Source organism: Propithecus coquereli, unplaced genomic scaffold, assembly GCF_000956105.1.
Source record: "Propithecus coquereli isolate 6110/MARCELLA unplaced genomic scaffold, Pcoq_1.0 Scaffold72, whole genome shotgun sequence".
Lineage (NCBI taxonomy): Eukaryota > Metazoa > Chordata > Mammalia > Primates > Indriidae > Propithecus > Propithecus coquereli.
Window position 1 is genome coordinate 4,277,957 of NW_012153285.1, and position 9,076 is coordinate 4,287,032.

The window sequence follows — 9,076 nt, forward strand, 5'->3', positions numbered from 1 at the left end:
CTCTGGTTCAAACACGTTCAAACACAATCTTCTCCAAGAAGTCTTCCCCTCTCAAAAACAACAACTACTCCCTCTACCACAGCCACGGGACTTTTCTTTAAAACTTTCTGTGTAACTCCTATGTTTTGTTTTGCTTTAGTTATTTATGCACATGTTCCAACAAACCTACTTCTTACTGTTGAGATTATAAGAAGAGATTTAAAGGAAAAATGGCGTTGTTCAATAAATTGCCAGTTAGTCAGACCTGGGCCCCCTGGCAATCTCTTTGAGACTAACATGGTCCTCTCTGATAAGATCCCTTCCTACGTAGGGACATGCTCCGGAGCTCGGTGTCCAGCATCTTGGGTATGGAAGGCAGGCTGCAAAGGCACATTAAAACGTCCAGCATCTGGGACCCAGAAGGCAGATATAAAGTCAGTGTGCAGAGCAAAACAAACCCTCAAAACAAAAAACACCCTATTAAGTAGTGTCCAGGGACAGAGCAGCTGGCACAAAGCTTCTTAGCTGTATTGATGGTGTCTCTTCTCATAGATGAGAGCCCTAACTCATTTGTGCCCAGCCTGTCTTCACCTGCTATGCTGTGGGACAGATCTGCCTGCCAGGCAGAGGTGGCCAGCACACTCCATCTGACTTCAGTCTCTTGCTTCTCTGAATCCTTTTTCTTTTTGGTTTCTAGCTTCTCATTACTTTGGGAAACAAGCATTTCAATACTTAATAGATTGTAAACCCTGAGCCAGCACCAATTCTTGCTGATCCTTCTACTCTCCATAATATCTAACGATTACAGGATTAGATACTCATCTAGCATTTAATACATGCCAGGCTTTGTTCAGTACACTCAACTATACTAACTCATGATGTCCTGTTATTATCCCCATTTTACAAATAGGGAAACTGAGGCTGAGAGTGGCAACACGATTCGTCCAAGCCACACAGATAGGGACTGACTTAGCCAGGCAGTCTGGCCCTACTGTCCCTGTTCTTAACTACTACTTGATGTCTAATATACGGCAGGTATACAATAAAGGTTTGCCAAATATAAAAAGAATGTCCCTAGGGGCTTCTTAGACAAAAAGACACTGGCTATTTTAACAAGGATTTCTGCAAGCACTTGACATCCCAAAACTTCCCCAGATGACTTGGAGCCTTGTTAACACCACATATGTACTGTATGTCCCCAAACACCACTCACAAGGGAAAAGCGGCAGACATGTTCTGCATAGGGGTATGTGAATGGGTACAGATAAACACTGTGAGCGTCCAAAGGGTCTGAGGGGGTAAGAAAGGCTTGGATATACTTTGGCCACTTTAGGATAATAAACTTTCCCTTACTGAAGCAGAGAGAGGTGTGTGTGAGTGCATCCATGCATGCGTGCGTGTGCGGGGTGAGTGGGCGATCAATAGTGAGTCAGCTGGTGGGGCATCTCTTTTCTTTCTCCTCCGTGGTCTGACAAAGCCTGTCTGTGTTGGCTTGCAACCGTTTGTAAAGACCCCATAGCTTCCACTGGCCTCCTGCGCAGGAGGAGGGCAGGGAGCAGGGAGTCATTCATCACTGTCAGGAGATGTGCTGCACACAGCAGGGCCGGCTTTCTTTCCTGCTGCTCCTGCAGCCAGAGCTGCAAATCTTGAAAAGATGCAGAACATGCAAATTGCAAATAACCATCCATCATCTTGGCTCTGGGAGCGCTGGGAGAGGCCTCTCCCCAGGTGGGGCCAACCTATTCTGACTTCAGCTCCAGCCCCCACCGGAACCTAGGACTTTTGGGGTGTCTAATCCCTGCCCCAGTCAATCCCTAACCTGAATAATCTGTTGAGGTTTGGGGTTAAAATTCTCTGCGATGATAATCAAGCCACCCCCCTTTCTTTACGAAGTCAGATTTTCAGATTGCTTTCAGCAATCAGACTGCTACCAAGGTGGCCCATAATCATTAAATTATGAAAATACAAGTTGCTGGGAGGAAATGAATACCAGGTTTCACTAGGGAAAGGCCTGCTTTCTTGTGAAGTAATTATAAAATTAAAATGTGATATTTCTCTGGTGAGTCTAAAAAGCCTCCCAGTGAGGCCTGTGGCATAACAGTAACATAACAGTGTTGGCACTGGGGTGGGAGGGGGTGCTGAGAAATCCTTCTGTGCCCCCAAAATGCCAGAGATATCTGTAGTAAATTTCCAAAGATTGGGTCAAGAGTGATTAAAGGCAAAAAGAGGCAAAAGTATAGTTTGAATTTTTCAATTACTCTTTAAAACTCAAGAATCAAGCTGTTAGAAAACGCAGGCTTTCCAAGGAAGACGAATAGTGCTGAGCTAATTAGACCCACAGGCATGGCCAACATATAAATTCGGGCCCCAAAGAGGAACACTGTCCCTTTAAAAACTGCCTGGGGATCAGTGGCAAAGCTAATGAGGAGTGTCAGTTGGGGCTGCTTTATTAGGAGGTCCTCCGGAGGATAAAGCTCAGGGTTTCTGTAACAGGGCTTCTGTGTTTGATTCAATAAATCAATTTATATTAAATGCGGGTACAGCTCTGGATTTGGCTTCACAAAGCATTCTGTGGCATTTCTCAATCTGCTCACCCACTGCCTTGTCAGCCCGCTTGAACGCGCGTCAGAGGGCACTGAGGAGAGCAGTAGAGAATAAGCTAGAAGCTGCATCTGTGATATTTGTAAACCCTGACCCAGCAGCCCCAGACCATGCTTGGAGCTGCCTCCAGTGAGTTTCTCTCTCCAGAAAACCTTCTGACTGTGGGTAAGAAGCCCAGTGCTGTTCAGCTGTGCTTCTTGTCCCCGAGCTGGGCTCCAGGCTGCAGACCAAGTACAGAGGTCACCCCAGACACAATGGAAAGGGATGGAAGTAAAGTGGCTTTTAAATTAGATTCTCAGGGCTTGTAATATTCCCCAAGAAATCAAAGGAAAAGAGGAACAAAAGCGCCAGTGGCTGGTGCCGGTCCAGGAGGCGGCAGGGAGAAGGCCGCGGGGACGATCCTGACTAGGGTGGATGCTGGAGAGTTGCTCCTAAGCGTAATGACGATGGCCCTCAAGTTCTGAAAAGGGGAGTGAAACCCATCCCCCAGCGGACCCGGAGTCTGGCCGTGGCAAGGCCAGAGGCTGAGTGTGGTGTACACCGTTCCCTGTCTATACTTCCCCTGTCTGCACGTGTCTTTTTAAAAATCTCTTTGCTGTTGGGATGTTCAGTTACAAGCAGCTCCTTGTATCATGCTCTGTCCCACCCACACCGCACCCACAGCACCGTCTTGTAAACTCTCTGCGACGACGGAAATGTTCTCTGTACTGTTCAGTTCAGTAGCCACGAGCCACATGTGGCTATTGAGCGACTGAGATGTGGCTAGTGTGACCTGAGAGATACATTTTTAGTATTATTTAATTTTAACTAATTTAAGTGGCCACATGTGGTCCGTGGCTACTCTGCTTGAGAGCACAGAGAATGAAAAAGGTTGCTTTCGTCTTAATAAAAGTAGTGAGTGCAGAAAGAAGATGATGGTTGACTCCACTCTGTTCCCAGTGGAAAATCCCCTGAGTTGCTCATAGTTTTTTTCAAAGGGGAAGAGAGGAGGGAAAAATTATCCTGACGCATCATCAAATTAGGACCATAAAAAGTTAAGGGCTGTGAGGGACAAAAATAAAAGGTTGCCATCTCTGGAATCTTTCTAATGGAATCTGTCTTTTCCAGAAGCTCTGAAAAGCAGAGTAAAGCCTTCCCCCTACCAGACACAGAGGTTGGCAGCAACGGGCAAAAAGCAGTATTTTACAAGTGAGACCCAGGCCAGGATTTGCCTAAGGTCCCAGAGCCTTAGCAGAGCAAAGTACCCAAGGAGCCTGTTGCCCAAAGCAGTACTCTCATTACTAAGTAAACCATCTCAAGTTACCAGTCCACCCTGTCCCCCAAAATAAAACCATCATAAATGTTAGAAAGGCTTTGCTTAAAGAAAGAATTCTGGCGTACTTTGCTCATAACCAGAACCATCTGGAAGCAATCTCGAATTCACACGATGGACTTTTTTTCTTTGGCCCTTGCTCTCTCTACAAATCCCATCAGCCCAGGAACAGCTGCCACAGAACCTGGCCTGGAGCCAGGCGTGAAGTTACACACAACCCCCTCCCACACACGTCCTCCCGGGCCCTGGCTTGCTCGTCTCCCCATGTGGCTGGACACAGAGCATGAAGAACACTGATCCTACACGAGAGGGTGAAATCACCAGCAGTTACAGGGCTAGAGACCTGGGGCCACAAGGCCAGCTCTGAGAAACTGCCATTTTACCTCAATAACAGAGACACTCACCAGTAAATTACGGCCTGAGACAGCTCAGAGGGCCACGGGTCAGGAAGCAGAGCTCTCAAGACGACACAATGCCAGCTACAGTGTGCATCCTGCATTAGCAGCTTGGCACAAAGGGCTGGGGAGGAGGGGCCCTGGCTTGGGGATATTCTGGCATAAGGAACAATGACACCAGGCACAAAAGGTGAGAGCCAAGCAAGTGACAGGGAGAGCAAGGGAAGGCCACATCAGGGACCAACTCAGCCAGGGGGCACTGGGAAGAGAAAGACTTTGTAAATCAAGCCACTGTGCAAACTATCTGATGAGGTGGGGCGGGGAAGAGCCAGGGAAGAGACCAATTTCATTATGAAGATCCTGGTGACAATAACCTTTTGTCCTCGAAACAATTTGAGCCTGCCAAACTGCCCCACAGTCTCTGAGAAAGCACGAGGCTGGGAGAGAAAGGATCCTCCTCAGAGGGAACAGATTCATCCTTAATCATGAGATGAGGCTTCCCAGAGCTGACCTCCCCTCCCACACTTCCTGCTGCAGGCACCCCACAGAATGCCTGCACGACGCTCCTCTAAAGAGAGCAGCCCATTTTCCTAAGCTCAGGAGATTGGGTTCTTTTGGGATCTTCCCCACCATTGCCATCCCCAAATCACAGACTCTTATCGACAAGTGTGAAATATCCCAGTTAAATTTGACCCACAGTCTCCTGGGTCAGATTGGGAACTAGAAAAATTACTGCCTCAGCAGCTCCTAAAATGCTCCCATTCCATCCTCTTGTCTCCTAAAAGACTGTCAAGGACACACCAATCCTGGTGGACAGAAGTCCCTGCTTAAATTTACATCACAGCTTGAAACTGCATAATTATGTCTAATCTTACCCTGGAGAAAAGTTGACTGGAGCATTGTATCCGAAAGAGCCCCTGACGAAGAGTCAGAAACTTGGATTCTAGTCCTTATTCTGAAACTTCTGCATCGGTGGAAGCTGAGCAAACTGCCTAATACCTCTGGGCCTCAATTTGCTCAGCTGCAAAATGGGAACAAGGGGAGTCACTGCACACCTGGCAGCTCAGCACAGTGGTCAACAGCATACACTCTGAAGTCATGCTGCCTGCACTCAGGTCCCACCTTCTCCTCTTACTAATTATGCAACCTTGAGCAACTTAGCCTCCGTGCCTCAGTTTCCTCATCTGTAAAATGTACCTAGTTCGTGGGAATGCTTCAAGAGTTAAATATGAGGAATTAGGTAAGGCTCTCATCACAGTGCCTGTCTCTTAGCTCTCCCAGTAATTGTCAGCTAGCCCCATGACCATCACGATTAGTTGGGGACAAGGAACAAAATAAAATTTCCACAACAAAGCATTTACTATGAAGATTAAACAGCTTTTGTTAGAAGGATTCAGAGAAATGAGTTCACAGCCCAGGGCTAGTTCTGAAGCCAAGAAACCTGAAGGAGGGACGAGGTATGGACTTGTTTCCATCCTTGAGCATGACACATTCCAAATGTTCACCAGTCCACTAGTTATATAACCTTGGGTAACTTAGTCAACCGATTCTTACGGCTTGGTAGTAATTTAAGGCTTTCATGGGAAAAGAAATAGGCTACAGGTCCTCACCTCCCTTTCTACAGAATTAATTTTCCAGCCTTTCTCTTTCTATAGACAACTACAAAAGGCAGCAAATTGTGTTCTCATCTTTGTAAAGACTGTTAGATCTGAGGCTTTCTGTTAGAGGGTAAAACACTTTTAAAAGGAATTTATTAAATTCAGGGGAGGAGGTTTACATAGACAGTGGTCTAAATTGGTTTTAAACCAAGTTCTTCTCACAAAGACGTAAAGGGCTTTCCCTTCTCCTTAAGTCTCACTTTCAAATCAAAAGTAAGAACTTTTTCCTACCTAGGAAATGCACAAAAGTGTACATAAATCTGCTTGTAGCCAATGCTGTGAGCCAACAGCCATGTTGGGAATTAGTCTGAAAATAAATCAGCAAATTGTGTCTGACTGAAGCCATTCTCAGTCGTGTCTCCTTAATTATTTACTACCTTCTGTGAGGTTCCATACAATTAAAAATAGCCCATTTGTGGACTACTTATCTGCTTAGGATCAAGCTAATCGGGCAGGGCGGGGTTGGGGGAGCCAGAGAGCATGCCAGAGCGCAGGTATGTAAGAGAGTAACCGTGTGCATGCAAAGTGGGATGTTATCTAGTCCCTGAACTTATCTGCACTTACGACAATTATAAAACAGCAGCAATCTTTAAGCATTTATTAAATGGAAAAATGTACAAGCCACTACCAAAAACAAAAACAAAAACAAAAACAAAAAAACTGAATTTCAAGGGATTGGAGAAGGGAACATAAACTAACCTAATCAAGTGTTCTCCTTACAAAGAGAGGTTTGAGTGGAAACTTTATAGCCTTGGAAAGCATCTTGCCCATTAAAGAGGGGATGCCTATTATCTCGTTAGGAGAGCTTTCCAAAGTTAGAAATGATAAGTTGTTCTCTCCCCACCCCGGAATTGATACTAAGCATCTGCAACAAAGATAGTTTTCCTTATGACAAAATCCTAGGCACAATATTTACATTTGTTTTGACTGCTTAGATCTAATTTGCCTTTCTGGCACAGAAAGAACATCCAAGCAGCCTTGTCTCAAGCTCAGCATGTCTCAAAGGTGAACTCCTCGTTCCCACCTTCTCATCCACTGTCCACATCAACCTGCCCGCCCCCCATGTCTGCTACACCTCTTTTCTTCCTTTCAGCCAATACCGAGTTGCCGCCTGTCTACTACATGTCAGGCACAGACCTGGTGTCCCTCTCAAGGAGCTTATAGGGTAGTTGAAGAGACATATTTAAATAGGTAATTGCAGTCATTGATGACTTACCCCTTACATTTATCCCTTGGCTTAAATCACTTAGTTTCTTGTTCCTTCCCTTTCCTTCTGTTTTCTGCTTCCATCCATTTACATCTTGAGACCTCACATAAATATTTCTGTGATAGTTTTCTTATGGGTACCTCAATCCGCCTTCTCTCTTGGTCCAGTCTCCTTAAAATTTCTCTTAGGCTAGCCTTGCAAAACTATTGCTTTCATTTAATTCTTCTCAGGAATGTACAAGAACAACTGACAGCCTCCCACAGTAGAGCTAAAGTTCTCTGTCTGGCTTCTCATACCTTACCATGTCCCTTCAGTGCCAACTGGGTCTGTTTCCCATCGTCTCTCCTCTTCTACTTGGCCGTTTTCCCTGCTGTCTTTTAGATCTACTCTTTTTTTTGTTTATGTGTTTACAATCATGTGGGTTCCTAACCTTCCAATCTTTTCAAATTCAACAATACCCAGACCAAACTCCATTATAGCTTTTCCAAATTACACTAGCCCTCACCTTAAACTTTTCCATAATAAGTGCTGATTTAACTGATTGAATAAAAATAGATTTATGAGAAAACCCAGTCACAGTGAGAATAACAACTCTGGGGCATTAAAATTCTAGAACTCAGAGCTGCAAACATGTCAAACCCTTTCTGATAAATCCATTCAAGTTTTAGAGCAGGGGTAAATATTTAGCCTTGTTGCAACTACTCAACTGCCCTGTTGCAGTGTGAAGGCAGCCACAGATCAAACGTAAACAAACAAGTATAACTGTATTAAAAAAATTATTTACAGAAACAGGTAGAAGCAGAATTTGACTAGGGCCAAATAAGGTAGTTTGCTGACCTCATTCTAGAGGAAGAAGAGTGAGTACAGGTGAGGATATTCTCTTGGTTGGCAAAGGACAACCAGAAGCCCCTTAGATCAGCCTCTTATCTTCCCTGGGTAGTTCAATGTGTTCCTTTAAGACAAATATGTACCCTAGGATAGATCCCCAGCTAAGTTATCGCCATGGGAATCTTGGCTGTGACCATCTGTTATTGCTATTTTGGTCAATGAGGAAGTGATAATGAAATCCACCTCTTTGTCCTTGTTGGAGATACGGTGAGGAAAGAGTCCATTGTCTCATTCTCCTGCTGTCCTCCAGACAGGCAGGAGACTCACTCGTTAGGATTGCAGGGCACAGGAACAAATCTTCACCCATACTTCTATGTGCCAGGCACGGCTCTCTCATTTAATTCTTACATCAACCTTACAATGCATAAGTACTTACCATCCTACCTATTATTCAGGTAGAAGAAATAGATGAAGTCTTAGTCAACATTAGCCACTGATCCACTACAGAAATGGTCTAGGTATGTTTTGGGAATAAGACACCCTCTGCCAAGAGTTCTTACTTCAATTTGAATGTGATAAATTAATGAGAATAGGTCATTACCTCTAGTCTTTATAATGATCGTTCAAAGTATAGATATTTTTCCACTTTATCCATGGAAAAATGGGCTCTAGAGGTTGAGAATTTCATCCAACTTTGCTCATTTAGAAAAGAAATGGTCAGGATTCGAACCCAAGCCTGTCCGGCTCCATAAGCTTTCAGCCCATTCTACCTCTTTAATAACTCTGACCTAAACACATAAAGCTTAATGTGTTTCGAAAGCCCCCAAATGGCCAGGTGTGGTGGCTCACTCCTGTAATCCTAGCATTCTAGGAGGCCGAGGTGGGCAGATCGTTTGAGCTCAGGAATTCAAGACCAGCCTGAGCAAGAGCGAGACCCCATGTCTACTAAAACAGAAAGAAATTAGCTGGACAACTAAAAATATATATATATAAAAAATTAGCAGGGCATGGTGGTGCATGCCTGTAGTCCCAGTTACTTGGGAGGCTGAGGCAGGAGGATCGCTTGAGCCCAGAAGTTTGAGGTTGCTGTGAGCTA

General features: G+C 44.9%; 1 protein-coding gene across 1 annotated transcript in view; it reads right to left on the reverse strand.

Annotated features, from left to right (window-relative positions):
* Positions 1-9,076, reverse strand: part of PPM1H (protein phosphatase, Mg2+/Mn2+ dependent, 1H) — a 242,350-nt gene that overhangs the window by 48,904 nt on the left and 184,370 nt on the right. The window lies entirely within an intron of this gene.